This window comes from Brachycentrus maculatus, unplaced genomic scaffold (genome assembly GCF_059751285.1).
Source record: "Brachycentrus maculatus isolate JH-2025_06_01 unplaced genomic scaffold, ASM5975128v1 h1tg000011l, whole genome shotgun sequence".
NCBI classification, from domain to species: Eukaryota; Metazoa; Arthropoda; class Insecta; order Trichoptera; family Brachycentridae; genus Brachycentrus; species Brachycentrus maculatus.
Window position 1 is genome coordinate 320,289 of NW_028280765.1, and position 23,995 is coordinate 344,283.

Consider the following 23,995-nt stretch of genomic DNA (forward strand, 5'->3'; position numbering starts at 1 on the left):
AATTAGTGTGGAGTGGATGAAGTCCCGATCCGTAACGGGAGTCTTTTGTGACCCAAAAATGCCAGCCAAGCTGAACGGAGAAGTCAACCAAACAATTGTCAGACCCGCACTTCTTTATGGGTTCGAATGCTGGACAATGTCGTCAAAGCAACAACACCTACCCTAAGCAACTAGCAACTGCTGAAATACGAATGCTTAGATGGTCAGCTGGAGTGTTCCTTAGAGACAAAATAAATATAATTTATATTTGAAGCACTAACATTGTGATTTTCCATTTTATAATTAAAATGTTACTTTGTTTTAAAATAACTATAAATATTTTATTATAACTTAATTATAATGTCTACCGGTTCTACCGCTTGTTTATCAAGACTATTAATCAAGAGTATTATCAGTATTGATAAAGAAGCGGTTAGCTTCGAAACCGGTAGACATTATAACTAAGTTATAATAAAAAAAATATAGTGATTTTTAAAACAAAGTAACATTTTAATAACAAAATAAATAGTTCACGCATTCGTGGAAGCCTGGGTGTAACTGACATCAGTAGTAAGGTAGAGGAAAGGCAATCGAGATGGTATGGGCACATAGGACGTAGAGAACCTGAACATATTGTAAACCAGGCGATCGCCATGGTTCTTCCTCGAAAGACATCAAGAGGAAGACCAAGAAATTTATAGTTACTACAGAAACATAACACGATTCGAAGGCATGGACTAGGTGATGTTGTATATGATAGAAGGACCAACAACCTCATGAGGAGAGCTAACCCCAACAGTCTACAAAGACGATAATTACGATAGTTGGGATGAAGCCAGGAAGAAAAAGACATATTGGATAGGTATATCTAGTAGGTACATAATGATTATCGTAATAATATCCACCGCATTGAAAACAAAAACAGTTTAATAATAACCCGGATCGCCTCGAGGAAAATAAAATGTAATGAGATAAAACCCATACATTTATTATTGAAACTGATAAACGGTAAATCGTTATTGTTTACTAGCACCGTATAGGCATGTGCTTATTTTACATGTTAACAGACTTATTACACTCATTGAGTATGATGCTTTATATCCTGAAACCAGTATAATTAAATCGAAAAAATATTGTTATCATCTGCTAATGTAGTAAATAGTTTTTAGCGTATGTTTATTATCATTCACATAAAATCGTAAATTATTGAATAAGAATGATGTACATCAGCAAACAGTAAAAATAAATGTAACTGAATACAGCAAACCGTGTTCTTTTGCTGAGAAACAGTCACCCACGGGTAAATGTTGGCCCGAAGGCATTAGGCGTTAGCCGATTTAATACGGTAGTTATTACATACTATCATAATAATTACATCATACTTATTACTGGTTCATCTGTATCATCCTATATATTGTTTTTGTGGGACGCATATCTTTGTATTTTATTCCTGTTGGATGATAAAATATAATAAAATAATAATAATGACAGCGTGTGAGTAACAGCACCACGATAAAGCTGGTCAGGAGTTTGGTCCACTCTCTATGCTGCTGAAACATGGACCATAAAAACAGCAGAAAGGAGAAAAATTGACGCATTTCAAATGTGGTATTGGAGGCGCATGCTCCGAATCCCATCGACAGCTAGACGCAACAACGAGTCCATTCATCAGGAGTTGCACTTGAATGGCTTGACTCTGGCCTTTTTCTCTACACGACGGATTCTTCAGTTGTTCAGACACGTTGCGCGTGGCAATGAGGATAGCCTGGAACGACTGGTTGTGATTGGTAGCCTGGAGGGTAAGAGAGGGAGAGGAAGATCCCCATACAATGGACCGATCAAGTTAAAACAGCAGCCGGTACCTCTGTGTTTAGATCGCTACATGCAGCGCAGTCAAGGGATATCTGGTGAAGAGTCATTGCTTCGACAAGGGTCACAACCCTCGGTAAAGAGCCTATTCATGTTAAACTGTCTATCCATTATTATTACAAGTATTACAGTCCAGACACTATTACCATGAAAACCGATTCAGTTCATTTCGGATAATCTTGTACCTACTTGTATAGTATGCTGTTTTTTTTTCGGATATATTCTGTTTCACAAGAGTACACCCATTATCATTGAGTGTTTGTTTTTTACTGTTCATTGATTTCGACTTCCTGTTCGTTGAAGTAAGAATGATTCATTAATATTGGGGTTTTATGGCCCTTTACCCCTAATATTCCATATAAAAAGATCTTTACTCCCTGTGCCTAACATCAATGTTAACGCCAACCACCGTCATTAAGCTAAAATAAATTCCCAACGACAGTAAGTAGGAAATTTGGAATACCCTATATTTCTTGCGCATTCTCTAAGTTTTCATTCGTTTAAGAAACTTCAGGGCGACAGTAGGTTTCGTTATAAGTGCACATATTTATATTTTATGAACTACTTTAAATATATGACGAATATTAAATTAAATTTTATAATTTTATTGCTTCAATTCATTGATAATTTACTTAAGCATTAAAGAGTCCCAAAGAGTACCTCATTTTAGACAAAATTGTATTCATTAAACCATTGCTTTCATATAATTGTATTAAATAGTAAGCAAGAGTATTTTTCATAAGAATCATTGCTTTATTGCATATCATACATATCGGCATGATTGCTTAAACATTAAAAATGTTAATTAACCTTAAACCTGGCATGCGGTACATGGCGCTCATGACCAGGTCTACTACCGTCACCTTGTTAGACCACATCATTTAATTAAACAAAAGGTCTTATTTAATCTGGTGCACGCACAAAACAATAATATGGATACAAAATATCTTTTTACCTGTAGCAACGCCTCGCAATTAAAGTTGATGACGTCGAAACCTGCTAGACTGCAATAGGTCAAATTGCAAATAAAATAAAACGGTGGCACTTTGTAGAAAACATCAGTTTATGCTACGTTTGATCCTTGTTCAATATAAGGCTAAAATGGTTATTTCGAGGAATTCCTTGCATTGCTGGCCGTTATCAATTACACCTTCTACCGGTTCGGTGGGTGTCGCGTTTTCTAAAACACCTCTCTTTGCATCGCGGGAGTGCAGTTACCCACAGCTCGAACGTCATATTATTTCTCTATCCTTACTACACAAACATTTTCGCGACTCGATAAAATATTTTGCAAACGCATGCTCACTGCATACATCGATATCCAATATCCAACCCTACCTTATCTATTGCAATATATGTAAGTATATACTACTATTCCAAATAAGCCGTTATCAATGTCCGCCCTGATAACAGTTTTTCATTTATATCAATGAGCCGTTGAGGCATTCCCAAAAATATATTTAAATGGTTTACCTATATAAGATAACGTAAAAAGGAATACACAATAGGTGTATACTTCAAAAATAACACATATCGGAATGATGGGCGATACATACTTATAGCAGGTTAAGTTTTCAACTGATATTTTTTGGTGGAACCGCATTTTATATAATAAAATAACTATATTAATTTTTTTCTTTGATTTCATTTTTATTTAACCAGATGGTCAAATAAATTTATGTGGAAAAAACTATATAAGTAGTTGTTATTTTATTCTAGTTATGTTAGGTTAGGTTACATGTTAGGTAAGGTGTGCTTATTTTGATACTTGGTCAATCCCATAGCAATTTTTAATCAATTTTATCATTTTAATTTCAAAATATACTAATTTCCAGTATAACTCCAAATTCATAGATAAAAATCGTGTAAAGGGAAACAATTTTGGATCCTGAATTTATGTATTTTCCCAGAAAATTTCTAAAAACGTGATTGAAGTTACAACATTTTGAGTGTGTCCAAATACTTGTTCACAAAATCTGGATTATCTCCAATTACAGGAGTTATTTTAGTGAGTTATTTTAGTTTTTTTATTTTATTCTCTAGTGAAGTTCTAGTGATTCATGAACAAGGTTTCTAAATTGGTTCATATATATAGAACTTCCAAGAATTTGAGTAGTGTGGTTGTCAATAATGGGTAGAATTGGTGAATGTTACACGTGTGTAAAGTGATCACTTAAACCAGCCTATGACGGTCGTAAGCCCCGTAAATGCCCAGACTTCCATATTCTTCTTCATCATTGATGAGATGTCAAAAAATAATATGATTGAAGTTATGTAAAGCATGATCTCGTAGCTGACTTCTTGTTTGACCTGTCCTTATTTGACTTTTACCCCGATTACCCCTTTTTAGGATTTGGGAAAAAGAAATAGTATTGTAATAGACAAATTCATTATTTTTTTATTGCTATAACATGTTTGTACTATCAAGTGATTTTAATAAAAGCATCAAATACACGTAGAAGAAATTTCTTTTCAATCCCGAACATGATTGGAGGATCTAGGAGGCTAAATACATATTAAGTATTTTTAAACTTTTTAAATAGAAAAATTGACAAAGATCCACTGAATCGTACTTAAAAAACCCTTACCCGCACCCAAATGGTGCATAGGGCACTGCATGATATAAACGCAGTGCTATCTTGATCGTTAACACATGAAGGAAAGGTGATCAGCCCTCCACTTCAGGTACCAGTCCAGGGTAATATTGAATAAATATTTGAGTGAAAAAAATCACCTATATTAATTTGATCCCCCCCTGGTAATCGAACCCGGGACCTCCAGAACGGTAGTCGAGCGTGCTGACCATTACACTGTGGAGGAGGAAAGGCATCGTACTAGGCCGAAAGGAAGAATCGGGTTAAAGTTTGTGCCCGAGATTACATCTCGCAATCAAATTACACTCGCTGAATTTGAAAGAAGACGCTTCATCATAAAGGGAAGAAGTGTTCTAGCGAGAGTGAATCATTTGCCTATTAACCTTCGGCGTTGAATTGCATCAAAACAAAAGCGGTGCATTGTTGAATGGCGGATTAGGTAACAGCGAAATTTGCGATTGGCATTGTGATGCAACTACTCCGATATTACTCGGTTGGTTGAAAACCTACGTTGGTATGATTGTAATGAATTATTATTTACATTTTAAATATTTAACTATCCAGCCGGCATCGGTATGGTGAATAGTAAATGCAAGCAAGAACTTGGCGTGTTGGTTCGACGACATATATTTTCCGAATTTTTTATTTAAATATTTTTAATAAAAATTATACACATTAAATGCATGCATACAACACTTAAGGTAGAATCACATATGTATTTATATGTATATACGATTTTATATATTTATATATATATATATATATATATATATATATATATATATATATATATATATATATATATAATATATATATATATATATATATATATATATATATATATATATATATATATATATATATATATATATATATACAAAAAAAAAATATTTACACAAATAATTCAATTTCATACTATTTCTGTGAGCCTAAGCGGCTCATGATTAGAAATAGGTATCAACTTGTGGTAGAGTGGGTTCGAACCGAGAAACTCTGACTCAAAAGTCCGCGACACCACGGGATCACAACACGACACTATATGACAGAAGCAGTATTTTTATATAAAAAAATCAGTTGAAGTTTTTTTTAAACAAGAACTGTTATAAGAATAGCGTCAGAAATTACAATTTTGTGAAAATTTAAAATAAAAATAAATTAATAAAAACAACGTTTTTTAATTCATTTATTTTCAAGCGTAGACATAAAATATATATGAGACTTTTTTATAACAGACATAAAATGAACAATATAATATTTTATACATATATTCGGCCATGTATGTGAACTTCTTATATGGATTTGTGAATTTGATGTCACTGGGTGGGGTCACCACTGTAGCCCGAGAGTTGGAATTGGATGTAGAAGAGCTAATTGAAGAACACCAAGAACAGCTGACAATTGAAGAGCTCCAAGCACTAGTCCAGCGAAACGATAAAGCCTGACAACGTGGAGGATTAACCAATTCAACCAATCTCAACAACTGCCATCAATGTTCCTGGTCAAATGGGAAGATATTCAGGAGTTTACCAACTACTAACCAAACTCAGAACCCAACACGATCAACGATCTCTACAATAACACCCTTGCCCATTATTTTCGCCAGGTGTTAGAGAAGAGAGAAACAGACAATCTTGGAAAGGGTTTTCTAGAACCCAGCAGCCTAGAAGGAAAGGATGGAAAAAGAGGATTCGCCCCGGCAAGCCTCGCTACTCTTCTAAATCTGAGTCTGACTAAAAAATTAAAATATATATATATATATATTTTTTTTTTTATTTACAGTACCATATTTTATGATACAGAAAGATATTTTTACATGTATTGTTAGGGGAAAACGCGTTTCGCATAACGAACTATTTGACTTTTTGATAAAGAAACATGTAATGTAAGTTTATTATATAGTTATACTTTTATGTAAATGACACTTTATTTTTATTTTTAGATTACTTAGGTGAAAACCTGTAATTGGAATGTTATTTTTTTTAAATTTTATTAAATTATGTTATTTTTGTTAAACATTCTCTTGGTTTTCCAATAAATATATTTTTTTTAAAGTAAAAACGAATTAAGTACGTTACGCGAGGTAACACTGTAGGACTGTAGGTATATATCTATCTATGGAAAAGTGACAGCACACTAAATGTCCCTGTCAAACGCACTGCAGCCAGCCTTTCTTTTTCATATAACGACATCCCGGCAAACAGAGTAAATTGTAAATTGTACAACTCAGTACAAATCAGTCAATTGTACAAATCAGTAAATTGTACAACAAGGACGACCAAATCTTCATAATTTTCAGTCTGGTAGACAAAATCCGGTCGAAAAATTTGCATAGAAATCGTAACAAATTCTTATTATAAAAAAACATGCCTTGTTATCATGTTAAATAGATAATATAACTATAAAATAACTAAGAAAAACTAAAAATATCATTTCATCTTAAATTATAGCTCCTTAAATTATATGGCCAATACCCAAATTAACCAGCTGCCTGACATATATAAAATAAAACCCATTCCGGGATCCAAAATGAATGATCTGAGTAGGTACTTTATGGAAAGATATATATATATATATGAAGTGATAGTCATATTTTCTTATTTGGTTTTTACCTTATGTTTTTTTTATATTTTCTCATTTGTTTATTTTAAATATGCTTCTTACCTTATGTTTTTCTCATTTATTTCTTTTAAATATGCTTTTTGTGCCTATTTATTATACCTGTTCATTGTTTTTATATTTTGCCATGTATTAGTATTTGTTTTGGTTATTTAAAAAAAATGTTACTTTATTATTTGTGTTCCAGTCTTGTTAACCTTAATCCCATGTCCCAAAATGAGAAATTATATGTATATATGACTAATGTATGTAATATGTTTTTGAAATAAATAAATGAAAAAAATCTCTTTATCAATATGATTTCTGTACCCGTTTCAAATATAATCAATATTTATTTATATTTAGTTATTTATTTATACATTTCTCACTGTATAAGTACAGTGGCCATGATGCATATTGCTTATTATATATACATACTTTGCTTTTTGATGTATTATTATCGTACTCCTGCAATATCGACTAACAATGTCAGATTTATTATGTTCCCAAAAGTAGAGGTTTTGTATTTTCATGTTGACGGAACTAAGATATGAAAGATTATATTTTATTAAAAAAACAACAACAAAAAGTATTTGTGTTGATTGGTAAAGGATTATATGCAAGGTTGCCAAATCTATGTATAATGCAGCAAGGCATTTGAGTTGCAATGACAGGGGATGATGTACAACAAGGATGATTGTCAAAAAATGTAACAATTTTCTGGAGGAGATTACGAGTTTAATTACTTGATATAATTATTATTTTAACATAGGCGCAGTCAATTGATATGATAATAGAAAAATGAGAATTAACGATATTGTAATTTTACAAATTACAAGAACGTGTTGTAAATTTACAGAAAAAAATGTGGCTATTTTAAATGCTAATTCAATCGTGAAATTTTATTTTAAATTAGTAGGTACATTTGAAGTATTTATATATATTGTGATAACTATTTCAAAATAGTCGTTTGGTACTCGATAAAATAAAAACGCGTATGTAAACCAGATATTTTATCACGACGCAGTACATAAGGATTCGACAGCTAGATAGATAAAAAAATGGAAAGGTAAGCAAATCCAAAGAAAATCCTTCCATTATTATTCATAATAATTTGCATTTGTATTCTAAAATTTGTTTAAAAGCTATGCAACATGTTAATGAACAAGACAAGACAAGTAAAAATGAATAATTTAGAATATTACCTCTCGACTGAATTATTAATGAAATAACCTCGACAAACTGGCACTGTTTATGGAAAGGAATAGCAAACAAACGTCAGCCTTATTTTGGTGGATTAATGAACAGCTTATGCACTCACAATCACGGCGATGCCATCATACACTTTTTTTAAATACACGTAGACGAATCAAACGATGATAAAATAAACACAAAACCACAATTTTAATGACTACGATATAATGTTTACTGTTGTCTTTCAACTACCGTCACCAACGGGCGAGGTTATGATACACGTATTTCTCCTACAACCATTGTTGTTTCACGAGTATTTCATACCGATATTGATAACTTATATGTCCACATCCACTTTAAAACTGATTAAATGAGTTGACGATAACTTAATCCGCGATTACAAATATTTTTTATTGGAATGGCGGCCCCGAACGAAAACACATTTCCACTCGAGCACCATTAGACGCGCCGTGGGCCGAGTGCAGTGACAAACGATCGACTGCCAAAAATAGTGAAGTGCACATCGTAATCGATATTTGTTATTTATTATATATATATATTTATATATATATATATATATATATATATATATATATATATATATATATATATATATATATATATATATATATATATATATAAATATATATATATATATATTTATATATATATATATATATATATATATATATATATATATATATATATATATATATATATATATATATATATATATATATATATATATATATATATATATATATATATATATATATATATATATATATATAAATATATATATATACATATATAAATATATATATATATATATATATATATATATATATTATATATATATATATATATATATATATATATATATATATATATATATATATATATATATATATATATATATATATATATATAAATATATATATGTGTGTGTAAATTTACATACGTTTTAAATCTATCCCATTTTTATGATTTAAAATTCCAAATTTACGTTTCCAAAATTCAATACTTTTTTAAGAAACCCAACACGCGTTTTTTAGAAATGCTATCTTGTATGCACCTCAATGTTGTAAAATTTAGCGAAATATCTAAATACAAAAATTAAAAATCTTATTGTCTTTGGATATTTCGTTAACACTTTAAGTCTTGTACTTATTTCTATGTAGTTTTTCGTTTGAGAATCATCAGATTGACAGCTGATTTTGAATGGTATTCATTATACTTTTCCTATCCAATATTAGATAAACTGCATTTTTATTGCTCAAAATGATAAAAACACGAAGAATGCTCATTCTAAAAATTATGAAGACACGATGATAAATCGAAGACAAATGACAAAACACGATGAAAGGGAAAAAAAGGCTGACGTTAAAAATGTTTATATGTTTGTAAAGATTGAGTTTCATATTTTTCTACCACACACGTGCATAGTATTTGACTTGAAAACACGATGCATTTGATTTAATCAAATTCATGTTTGCTTTACATTTCGTCATGCTATAATAAACAATATATGTATAAATAAATAAAAAAATAGAAAAAAATAAATCAGTTTCAGTGACATTTCGTTATTATAACCCGGCATTAGAATGCCGATAAATATCGATTTATGCTATGTCGATATTGGATTCTCCCATCCTTATATCGTTATTCAATAAACAGTGCTACCAAATGTAAACTTAAATGATTATTTTTAGATTGGTATTGTGTGAATCCCAAATAAGCGGATATTATAAATATATAAATATTTTTTTATGGGAGATTCTAATTTTTATCTTTAAGAATATCAGTTTCTCATATATATGTTCTTATAAGTTTATAATTTTGCCTCAGTTTTTTTATAGTAAATGTTCTTTTGAAATACAAATTTAACACATTATTTCCATTTATGCTTCTTATAATGACATCTATCGATATAAATATAATTTAGTTAGCCAGAAAGGTTTGCGTCTATGATTATACGTATTACTGAATTGTCCACCAGAGGTAAAAGTTAGTTTTTCAATACGTATTTTGTGATTTTTCATCAGGGGACATGTACAACCAAGTTACACAAGCTTTAACGAGTACGGGTTTGCAACCCAGAGTGCCCCAGCCCTTGCTGATTTTCGTCTTTTTCTACGCTTTTATCTACATTCCTCTTCCAATTCCATTTCTGGATGGGAATGATTTCCTTCATTCTTCTCTCACTTCCTTCAGCTCTCTTCCTTCAGTTTCTTTTCTTCACTTCTTCTTTTCTCTTCACGTCACCTGTAGCCGACCAAATGTATTCCACTCCCACATATAAGAATCTGGGTGAAGAAATGATTACCATTCCTTCGTGTAATTACATACCTTCGTTTAGTTAAATATCAAATTGTCTCGAGTGGAAAAGTTGTACCCTGAATGAGTTTTTTAATACGATTTTTTTTATTTTTAAATCGAGTGGTGAGATTTTAATGAAAATGTAGTAGGACTACTCTGCAGAGTATTTGAAGGTTTTTTTTATTTATTATTTTACACTAAATTTAAAGTTAAATATCAAGATTGTTAACATATGCCAATCACATAATCAATAAATATTGTCAATTTGTTTTAATCTCTACGCCCTAACGTGGGGTCACACGCTGCCTGACCTGTTACTTTATGGTTCCACGGTTAGGGCGGTACCTACGGAGAGGTTAACACTGCATTTATCCGATGTGGTGCCCTATGCACCATTTGGGTGCGGATAAGTGTTATGGAAAAGAAACAGGAATTAATAATCGCTTGAATAAATAGCATTCAGTAGCAACCAAGTAGATTGGTAATTGTTGCCGAAGCTCTGGTGTTCTAACACCTAAAACCTAAAACTAAATAGGTAGTTACCTAAGTTATTGGTAGCTAGATTGTAGAATGTCATACAGGGTGGCGCAAAATTAATCAACCTATCGGAAGATGTTATAATTTTATACGTTTTGTACGTTAATCATATTTGACATTTCGCTCACTCCTTTCAAGAACGTCATAAATCAAAAATCGTTAATTTTTAGTTGTGTTTTCGGAATGCCCATAAAATGTACTATATCCCAGTGAAACAGGCATATTTTTTACTTAATATTTACCCGCTACAGGGCAAAAAGTGTTGTTTTTGCATTTTGAAGAAAATGTATTGTTAATTGTTTTTTTAAAAATACTAAGTATTTTTCAAATGGAGAAAAAACCTTCAGGTTTTACCAAAGAGATCTGTTGCACAGTAAAAAGTTCAATAAGTGGCATGATATTTATTTTTAATACATTGTATTATATTTTTAAACTTTAAAAACTTTCTCCTGAATAATCAAGTTTTTTGATTTATGACGTTCTTGAAATGAGTGAGTGATTTGTGAACTAGACAGCTGCAGTAAACAAACAGATTTAGGGTGGCGCAAAATCAATCATCCAATTTTGTTTTTTAATAACTTTTTTACTTAATAAAAAAAACATTTTGAGTCATTGAAATCCTTATTTTGACCTTAACAATTTTTTTCTGTTAAGTGGAAAAGATGATAAGCGTCATGTGGCTGCCGCCAGTGTTGATATACATTTGTGCCCATTTTATCAATTTGTTTGTATACTGCAACTGTCTAGTTCACTAATGTCAATTATAGGATTGATTAATTTTGCGCCACCCTGTATTAACGTTTTTGAATAGACGTTGCGGAAAGTAAAAACATATCTCAAAATTATGTTTCATACAAATTAAAATAGTTAATTGCATAAAAAATAATTTTATTATGCTTTAAAAAATCAATGACTAGAGTGTGTAATAAAAATGATTGATTCTTTCAATCAATTAATGGGAACACAAAATTCGCGTATCCACGAATTATTTATTGATTCTATTTAATGCCCTCTCAGTTATATATCTCGTCTATATGTAATTAAATTGAAGGTTTCTAAATGTATTCATTATAAAATATATATCAAATTCATTCGATTACTTGCATACGGTAATTAAAACCACTAAGGCAGGCAATAATACTTGGATGCAAAATATCTTTACATACAATTATGATTTTTTAAATGAGTCGAATTATATTTAAAAATACAAAATCATTTATTTAAACAGATGGAACTGTTTGTCATGAACAACGATAAAGTTTTTTTTTATAGTGCATAGAGATAAAATATAAATTAATTGTGATGAAAGTCTTATTACTACCAAATATGGACTTACCTTAAAATACTCCATTTTTGTGAATTTCTTCAAGATAAACTGTTCATAATTCTCTCACATACAAAATTATAATATGCTCGGTAAATAATTTATTGTTTAGAAACCACAAAAACCTCCATAAACCTATTTATGATTATAAAAAAAACAGAAAGCCAACATATTAACGAAACACTATGAAAAATATATTGTATATTCTAAATAATATTTTGCCCTATGTTTTATACAACTATTATTTTATTTATTATTAAAACTTTCACTTTCACTTTAATTATTGATGCATTTACTTTTTATTTTTGTCTTATATTAAAGAAAATTATTATTATTGTTATAAATAATATTGTAATTCCTAATCACATATGCACATATTAAATATATTTATATGTATACATATATATATATATATATATATATATATATATATATATATATATATATATATATATATATATATATCCTGACTTTGTGATAATCAATAAATAAAACTACCTAATAGTATACGATTCTAGAGTAACCTAATTATGCTAATCTTGTTTCCAAATTTGACATTGTTCGGTTTCTATTTTTACATTGTTTTTCTAAAGAATCAAAACGTTCATAAAAACGGAAATTAATGTGTGCCAGTGAAGATATTAGATAGATATTCTAAATGTGAATTACGAACGGCTATTGAATTTATCATATGGATATATTCATTTATTACCTACATATGTGTATGTATTGAAACAAGTAAAAGACACTTGAATAAACTGTGGGTGTGAGCAATGTCATGTTATTGATCTTCATCTGGTGTTTACAAAAAATCGCACATTCCGAAAAATGTTATTTCCATCTTGGATCAAAGCCAAAAGTTTTCTCCCTACGAAGGTTACCTAACACCCCATCTACGAGTTTATACTTTACCCTTATGGGTAAAATTTGATTTTATGGAGAAATGTTTCATTCATGAGATAAGTTTATTTGATGTAAAAATATTATTCTTGGGTTTTTTACTACAAATACAAAAACATATATCATATTATGCAAATAATTATTTGTTCACAAATTAGAAAAGCACTTTTAGTCAAATTGACATTTACGATTTTCAGCCAAGAACGATTCGATGCCAGACATGTTTCTTTTTATTACAAGAGGTCTGTTTTTTATCATATTCTATTTTCCCAAGAAAGTTTATGCTGAGAAGTAAAATCCATTGCGGATGATGACGGTTGTCCTTTTTTGTATTAAAAATATGGTAAATTTAGAAAACTATGTATAGCTAAGAATCTTTATTATTCAGTCGAAAGTTGAAACATTATTAAAGGCGGTTGGACAAATCAGAGCCATTTCACGGAATGGCCCCATCGCGTGATGAATAGCCAATGTCTTTAGGCTGTAGAAGCTATCGTTCATGTGTATACAGTGCCCAAGGCTAAACTAGATTAATCTAAGGGTAATGACGGAACAATGTTTCCATTAAACATTAAAGAAGCCCCTAGATCGGAATTAGATATCTTTTACACTCATAACATCGACCCTTTGCGTCAAAATATCGTTTTCGCCAGTTGGCGAAAGATCGTTTTGTTTTGCAGGAGAAGTCGAAGCTTTGGAGAGATCCTTCTCTAATGATTGCTTCAAAGTGCATGATTTTTTTTTCTTTGAGATCATGATTACAAATACTCTCACATTTATTAAAACTAGAGAATCCTGCAGTGTTGTGTAATATACAGGATCGCAAAAGCTTCATCAAAAATTTTGATTTTCGCGAATATTTGATTTCCTGCAGGTACAGGCTGCGGAAAAAACTCCGGATTTTTTAAAATATATTTTTATCTGATGGCGTGACTCCCTTATAAACTGAAATTTTGTTTCCAAAAAAAAATCGAAAAGTAGGTACAAAATAAATGTTAATTTATTCAAGCGAATGCATCGAAAATACATAAAGCCTAAGAGGATACAACGGAGCGATGTGAAAAATATTATTTTTGCTGTAAAATGTGCATTATTTAACGATTGATTACCAAAACTGGGTGAAGTTAATAAAGATTATTTTTAGTTTTTATATAAATGATTATTAATATTTTTTTGTTCATTCTTGGATTCAAAAAAATATATAATTTAGCACTAGGGAATTGCATCTCTCGTGATCAAACATTTGTGAGGGTCAAAAGATGAAGGCATTGCAATATTTTCTCAGGAAAAAAATGCTCGGCTGCGTTGGCGTTGAAGACCAACAGCGAACCGTTGGCGTTGTCCGAAACTATGCGACGTCAAACGATTGCGGCTTGAATTAGATCCACCATCCTAACTCACGGTTAATAATTCACGAACACTTTCGATTGCGTACGCAAGTTTTATCAAACTACTGTAAAACCTCGATATAACGAACCTGTATTTAACGGGCTTAGGAAAAAACTTGTTATAGGTACATGCTTAAATTCAAGTGTCGTCGCATGTAAACAGTTTTTAGCGGTCATGATAATAGCGTCATACGTCTAGCACTAGAATTTGAGACATAATGCTGTCCTGCACCTAGCCGGAGCAACGACATTACTTGCTAAAAATGAAGTTATCAGTGGTAAGATCACATCTCGACGATCTAATAATATGTATTGACTATTCCTCAGATAACGAAGTTCAACTATATTATACGCATTTTCGTAATTTTAGAGAGTTGAATATAAAAAAAGCAAACTTCAAAAATGCAAACAATACATGACTACTTTTTCAAAGCAGGATAACAGAAAGGAGGCGCATCGATATCAAATAGCAACGTCACTTCACAACGAGTGTCCGAAAACGAGAGATATAATTTTTTATGTGTTTTGTTTATTTATATCGGAATACAGTGTTCATTGTAAAATAAAAGTTTCTCGATTTTTTTAACCCATTTTCATAAAACGGCTTTCGGCTTTAACGGACACCTCCTCCCCCAATTAATCCGTTATATCGAGGTTTTACTCTACTTTACAGTACATATTTTATTGAATTTTTCATGTTTACCAATGACATTCATATGTAGTTATAACACGAACAGCGCTGACGTTCGCTGACGGTGACGCCTTTATTTCTCCATCTGTCCTAATACTCGTATATAAATATGACATAATAATGTTCAAAGAATTCCAGATTTAGCTTAATTGATTTATCTTGTATTGTGGATTTCATAGCAATCTATTTTTGAACAACTTGATAGCATAAAGAAAATTAACGATAGCTTTAAAACGATTATGTGTATATATTCTTCAAACCCTCATTTACACTTAGATGGTGCTTAGGGCACTGCATCATATAAATGCAGTGTTATCTAGATCGTTTATCTAGATTGTACATAAAGGAAAGGTGATCAGCCCTTCACTCCAGATACCAGCCCAGGGTAATATTGAAAAAAATTTGATTGAAATATATATATATATATATATATATATATATATATATATATATATATATATATATATATATATATATATATATATATATATATATATATATATATATATATATATATATATATATATATATATATATATATATATATATATATATATATATATATATATATATATATATATATATATATATATATATATATATATATATATATATATATATATATATATATAAATTATTGGCAGATTTGTTTTGCATTCTGCAAAATCAGATATAGGATCACATAGACAAATCCTTTCAATTTTGTAAGTTAATACGCATCTCTTCTCATCTTTTGATAATTGTAGTCAAGCAAGGTATACATTCAGTCGGGTAGTGTCCACGCTCTATCAAGTAGAGATATCTAATAAATTTCTTCTGGACCATCTCAGACAAAAGCAAGTATAATATTTCAACTAGTGGGCCGCCCAAATCAGGACCCAAACTTCAGCCCACATCACTCTTACGAATTGTGGAGATATCTTATGATTCGGGTACCTTAGCTTTTCAGAAAATTTGGTTTGTTCACCATTTTACTTTCAAATAGTGCCGATGTGGGTGAGATACATTACTCCATCTTCAAACATGGCTCTACTCAGTCCTCAAACATAAAAGGCTTCAACAGTGACGGATTGACAGAGTGCTAATTACGCTCTTTATATTTAAACAGTTGTTTAGACGAATCATAAGTTATATATAATACATTTTTTTAAATGTATCAACCGATCATAAATCAACTTATTATTATTGTTCACATGATTTGGATTCGATTTCGTAATATTGAATTGCTAATATTAATAATGTCCGCCTCCGTAGTGTAATGGTCAGCACGCTCGGCTACCGTTCTGGAGGTCCCGGGTTCGATTCCCAAGGGGGGTAAAATAAATATAAGTGTTTTTTTCACTGTAATATTTATTCAATATTACCCTGGACTGGTACCTGAAGCGGAGGGCTGATCACCTTTCCTTTATGTGTAAACGATCAAGATAACACTGCGTTTATATGACGCAGTGCCCTATGCACCATTAGGTGCGGATAAGGGTTTTATTATTATTGTTAATATTAATAATATATTTGAAATTAAAGAATATCATAAACGATTTTTAAAAAACTGATTTCATAAAATTATATACAATAAATAGCGTCAGCGAAAAGAACCTTTCAAAAACAGGCACATAGAAAATATTCCCCCTTTGAAAATGAATAAATAAAGGACTATTTCATGGCTGAACCTTCTCAAGTATTTTGAATATATGTATGCAAAAACTTTATGCCATCTTAAGTTGAATAGCAGTGTTCATAAAGAACTGTGAGTGCGTTTTGGACTTATAGGTACCCGCTTTCAACGATATGAATAGAAAGGCGTCTGGAGATCGGAACTATAAAATCGGTAAAGACCAAATTTCACTTATTCAATGCACGAATTATACCTATTATACGGCTTTCAAACATGGCACCTTACAAAGACCCAGAACAGCCAAATAATCAGATTTGAGAGAGAGCCAGCCACATGTCAGATTTGAGAATAGTTATTTACGGCAAATTTTAAGCGCACGGTGGCATCATTGTGGACGTGGAAATGAGAAAACGGATGAAGCAACCCGTGACAATAACTGTTGTCAAGAAAAGGCGATTCAATTGGCTAGGCCGTGTACTCCACATGTCTCCAGAGAGCAACAATCGAGATTGGATCTTTTACAAAGAATCAGGTTCCCTCCGCCCAGGACGCCCACTGCTGACAATTCGTCGGCAATTCTCGTTTGAACTTTCTGGCAGGCCTGAAAGAAGCGCCTGGAGATATTTTGTGGAGTCCGTATGCTCCACATAGGAAGTTGATAGGTATAGATTAATGAGGTAGCTTGAACAAAGGAACAACTTTTCATGTAAAAATACATCTTAAATCAAGATTAAAACAGAAATAAAAATCTTTGTGTTTACCAATTTAGAATTTCGCGATAGTATTATGTTTACATTATATGCACATAAAAAAAACAACTTAAGGAGCCTTGCAGTGAAAGGGTTAATTTTCCATAAATATATAATTTAAAAAATACTTAATAAAGGAGATATGATAGGTATGCATTTTTTTAAAAACTACATACATATATCCTTTATCAATACACTGGAGTATTCCATCAAACGCCTCATATTGCGGTACCTAATAAAAAATTGGCAAGGGTAGATGACGCATTAGCTAGCGTGTCAGTACCCGATAACGGAGCTCATGTACAAATGGATTACATGTTTTAAAAGCAAAATTGTAGAAAACTTTAGGGAAAACGTCAGATTTTACATTCAGACCATTTCGCTTGTAGTACCTATGAATAATGAAGCATGCGAAAACCAATATTATAACAATTACCATAATATTTATATGTCAAACTTTTCGATCGCGGATGTTTAAAAAAAGGTAAATTATAAGGTCATGTTTTTTTTATTAAATTATTTGAGACATACAGACAAGTGTGTTTAAATGCGATTGCAAAATAAATTCAGGAAGTATTTATTTTCAATTGGTCTGGGTGTTTGTGGTGCATTTTTCACATTAACTTTTCCTATCCTCACTACCATACCTGCAGACAAGCCTCTTGGAATAGAGGTTTTGCGGGTTATTCTTTTTTTTAATAATAAGCAAAACTATCCAAAGTCTCTTTAAAAAACTAACGAAATCATCTTAAGTTGACTGTTAGCATATTATTATAATTATATTTTTACACAGATATACATTGACATATATTGTGTGCGTTTGTTTACGTTAATCATTTTAAGAAAACTTGGTAAATACCACTAATTATTACACCACATTGTAACACGTATTTCGATTTTCGGTGTAATCAGCGTCATTATTACTACGATAAAATTATCCAAAATTTGAGAGCTGTTATTAGGACGCCATGTGTTAAATATAAATTTTAAAAAGCGGATCATTAACAATACGACAATGCCTATCTGTAAAGTTCACGTTCTCACTGATAAAAAATACTAAACAAGTTTAGAACCCTCAAACTCATCCCAAGGGCCCGCGGGCACAACTCTCAAATTTAGGCTAAATTTCTAAAATAATTTTCTACAGCAATAATATGATATATACGCTTAATTAAATGAAACACGAATAATCACTTAACTAAATTTTCTCAACTTCGGACTACCCGTTTGAATATTAAATTTACCATTATAATAATAGCATGGTCACGCATCAGAACAAAACTGTGAGCGATTAAGTCGATTTAATGACGAATGTGACATTATTCATAAACGAACCACCACTTGATAAAATATGTTATGTAGAAGGTTAAATGTTATAGTCATTATGTATCGACATACTGCTGGGAAAAACGCGCCAAATATTTCCCGCAATAGAGAAACGAGTATACTGAAGAAAACTTCGTTTATGACTGACGAGGTATTCAAAACTAATCGACCCCAAAAGATTCGGGTAGACTTACACACCATCAATAGCTTATTCATTTTTCATATTCAAATGGCAGCTTATGTAAACTTAAAACATATGTCGAGAAATACTTATTGAACACATAATAACAGATACATTTTTTTATACATAAAACAATAATTTTAACTTACATTTGCGTATTTTAAAACACCTCTTTAAAAAATACGTGATTTTTTTCACTGATTATCGCTAAATCACATACAAAAGCATTTAAAAAAAATATATGGCATCGATCGCTCTCTTTAAAAACATATGTAAAAATCAAAATTAACCGTATAATTCAAAATGAATCCTTCACCAATCACTGGACTGTTTACCACTAGAGTAGAGTGTAAAATAAAATGGAAAGAAATGAAATACTGACGGCCCTTACGATTTCTGAATAAGCACATATAAAAATAGAATGTGTATCGCAAAATTGAAAAAATAATCAGAAATGTATTTTTATTTCGCCATAAAATTAGGTATTTAATGACTGATGGCACATAAAACCGTTATCTAGTAGCATAAAAATAAATTGGGATTTTCGGACAGATTTACATACATATTTATGCGTTATTGTATTTCCACAGTAATACACCCGTAGATATATTTATAAAGATAAATATATACGTGATGAAGTTGATAGAAGAATTAAAACATAAATATCATATGAAATGGCTGACAGGTCGTAGTTATTTTGTGGTCGTATAATCATTTTTGCAGTCTTTTGAGGGTGGTGCGGTACCATCGCGTGGCTACCGCTACTTTTCAGTCAAGTTTCAACTGCAAATTGGAAACCTTTAGGGCTTTTCGTAGAAAGGGGTGATTTATTTCTCTTGTACATCAAATAAAAAACCATACCCTCTTCAATCTTTTACTCATATCTTGAATTTTACCTTACACACGCCCCATGGTTGTAAAAAATGTTTCCGAGTATATACGAAAGGGCGAAACCGTGGAAAACTAAAACATGTTTTATTTATCTTAAATGTTACTTTATTACGTTACCATTCGGTATTCCGTACATATAATTACTATTAATTTTTTTCATGGAATATTAAATAAATACTTACCTACCTACAAAAATTATTTACATTGTGATTTTATAAACTGTATATCATACTTATTAATAGCGTCGTTAACAGTCAGTCGATTACAATAGACAGTTGACGAGTTAACTACTTAATGTAGATACATTTAACTTCACTTCTGGACATTCATTTAAAATGACATTGTCATTATGAAACTGGTTTTCAATCCGTATCAGGAAGTAAAATTTACAAAAAATAATATCTGTTTTCATTAAATCGATGTCAATGTTATCTACACTAAGTAATCAACACATCATCTTTCCTTTAGAATCTGCGCTCTAGGCTATATGTGATAAAATAACATGCAGCCCAGTCGGCACGTATTTCTCTTTTAAAAATGTAAGGCCATTGTAATACTTAAAAAAAAACATATAAAAAATACCACCATAGAAAAAAAACAAAAGGCTAAAATCATTAGGATTGAGTGGAAAATATAGTTTTTCTTTCTAAACTTTTTATTATCATGCTTGGTAATTAATTTTTTTGTTTCAGTATTAGTAAATTATGTCAGCCCCATTAATTTTTATTCGACTCTTTTTTTCAGTAGTCTTTAGGCCCTTAATGGATATTGTAGGTATTGTTTTCATCGATGAATCAGTTTGTCCACCTCTGAAGTATACTTAACGATACAACAAACTGCATGTGATTACCAATCTCTAATTCAAAACACGACAGAAAACCTTTAAATTAAATGATTTTTCCAACAGTATAAGAAGTATGTAAACGCATTTCGATCCTTATATGTTAATGTTATTTTCACCCGATCAAATTTGTTGTATTTCCTCCAGAGATATTATTTTCCTCAAACGAATTATTAGCAGTTCACAACTTACATTGTACGAAATTGTGCGAGTACGACCACAATATTCTCCTTTTCGTACCTGCAATTCCTCCTCTATTTTTTTTATATAGGAATAATTTCCTTAGACGTGTGAGCGCGATTCTTTATTTCATCTGTATCTCATTAAATTCAATTTATATTTTCTTGAATCTTAAGCGCAGAACAAATCACCGAGCCTTCTCTAATCACGACTGATCTATCACCGCATCGATTAGATGCGTATCCTATGCAGCATTTGAGTTTAAATAAAGGGAGGAAGGAGGAGAAATTTGTAATACTAAGGTAGATTTATATTATCCACTGACACTTCGTGATGGAATTGCATTTTTAATTTATTATTAGATTAAAACCAATATTTTTAGCTTTTCCACTTTTTTATTTGACCAGCGACCGGGTTTCGTCGTTACCGACATCATCAGACTGGTGAGACTATATCATTTGGTAACTCTCACCAGTCTGATGATGTCGGTAACGACGAAACCCGGTCGCTGGTCAAATAAAAAAGTGGAAAAGCTAAAAATATTGGTTTTAATCTAATAATAAATTAATACTAAGGCAGTTTCAACCTAAATATGACATTTCCTTGATGTATGTATGGATACCGTAGATCATTTCTTAATATGTATGTATATGTGCTTGACATGAATAATGTAGTTGTATGTATAGGAAAATATAAATGAGTACATACTATCGCCGACTTCTTGGCGCGCCACCGTCGGCGTCTATGAAGGTTGTATCGACACATCTCCATATGTTATTCGAGTATGCTTCATAGTGAAATTATTTGTTACTCAATAATATATTTAATTGAATCGTAGATTCTCTTGCCAGCTTATCAAACTTTTTTTTAAATAAAAAAAATGTGTTCTCATTATGTACACAAATATTTCAATTTCACACAATTTCAAGAATTTCCAAGTAAGCTTGGCGGCCCGTTATTGAAATAGGAATCTAATTGCTGTAAGTGGGCTTGAATCTAGAAACCTTTTATTCACAGTCCGCGACACTAACCAGAAGACCGCAACCAGACATACTCTTTATAGTGAACAGTTTTGGTTATATTTGAGAGTAGAAATAAAAATTGTTACGCCTGGCATATTGTCACTATTTCAAGTACAAATGATATGCCGATTGCAGACCACCAGGCGCGAGTAGAGTGACGTTTTACCCCCCCGATTTTGTTGTGTGCGTATTTCTGTTTCTTTATTTTATCCAGCTTTCTACATACGTCCATACACTGTATATACAGTGTTTATCAGCACTGAGATCGCTTAGATTGTAAGTCGACATTCGTATTGTGGTGTGTCCCTATAGTCATAATTTGCCTTTGATATTTCCCATTTCCTCCCTCCCATCCCTTCACTAACTTACAAATATGAAATTTTGTAACTAGAATGGTTCAAATACCTGTTTTATATTACTCGTCAATGTTAATAAATTTATGTAACAGTTCTGTTGAATTTCCAAATAAAATATCAACATGACAGTAATGAATAAGTTATCTTTAAAATAATGTAGCAATACTTCATATAAAGAATTTCAATTTAAAATACTAACTAAACAACACGATGCTTACTAGGGGTAGGCAGAGAGAAATGAACACCTCACCACTCTGTCTTCGCTAACATTCTTTGCCTCTTACACATTCATGCATCTTCTCATACATACCTGACGATTTTACTGACTCCTGACCTGACCACTTTCAAGTATTTGACATACTTGATTATGTCAAGTTTTCCTCGGTCTTCGTCTGCCCCTATTTCAAAATAAATTCATATCATGAATTTATTTTACCATTCATTCCTCACTATTCGTTCTACATGTTCAAATCACTCCAAACATTTTACTTGAATTGAATTGAAAATACAGTGGAAGATAGATTTTAAATTTTTTACTTTCAATCGGCTCCGTAATGTGGTGGTCTGCTCGTTTGCCCCGGGTTCGATTCCCAGGGGGATTAAAATAAATACAAATGATTTTTCACCCTAATATTTATTTTATATAACCCTGAAGATAGTGGCGGATTACGTTTCCTTCATATATTAAACGATCAAGATACTACCTAAATATTTATATTATTTTTATATATATATATATATATATATATATATATATATATATATATATATATATATATATATATATATATATATATATATATATATAAATATATATAAATATATATATATATATATATATATATATATATATATATATATATATATATATATATATATATATATTTATAAATATATATATATATATTTATAAATATATATATATATATTTATAAATATATATATATATATATACATATATCGCTCACTCCTTTCAAGAACGTCATAAAACAAAAATCGTCAATTTTCAGTTGTGCATGTTTTCGGAATGCCCAGAAAATGTCCTATATCCCAGCAAAAGTGGCATATTTTTAACTTAATATTTACCCGCTACAGGGCAGAAAGTATTGTTTTTGCATTTTGAAGAAAAGGTATTGTATAATAATTTTTTTAAATATACTAAATATTTTTCAAATGGAGAAAAAACCTTCAGGTTTTAACTAAAAAGTTGTGTTGCACAGTAAAAAGTTCAGTAAGTGGCTTGATATTTATTTTTAATACATTGTATTATATTTTTTAACTTTAAAAACGTTCTCCTGAAAAATCAAGTATTTTGATTTATGACGTTCTTGAAAGGAGTGAGCGATATGTGTATATGATGCAGTGTCCTACATACCATTGGTTGCAGGCAAAGTTTATAATTTTTTTTAGGGTGTTATGCTTTGCTGAATACGACTAAGCATGT

General features: G+C 30.9%; 1 protein-coding gene across 3 annotated transcripts in view; it reads right to left on the reverse strand.

The window, feature by feature from the left end:
- The window catches only part of LOC148313444 (uncharacterized), a 79,235-nt gene extending 66,689 nt beyond the window's left edge, over window positions 1-12,546 (reverse strand). The window contains exon 1 of one of the 3 annotated variants that reach the window (XM_088262118.1): window positions 12,424-12,546. The gene's annotated coding sequence lies outside the window, so the exon portion shown is untranslated. Of the gene's footprint in view, window positions 1-8,242; window positions 8,733-12,423 lie in introns of those variants that run through there. The other 2 variants (XM_088262107.1, XM_088262128.1) reach the window with 2 other exon arrangements.
- Window positions 12,547-23,995: the final 11,449 nt, after the last annotated feature.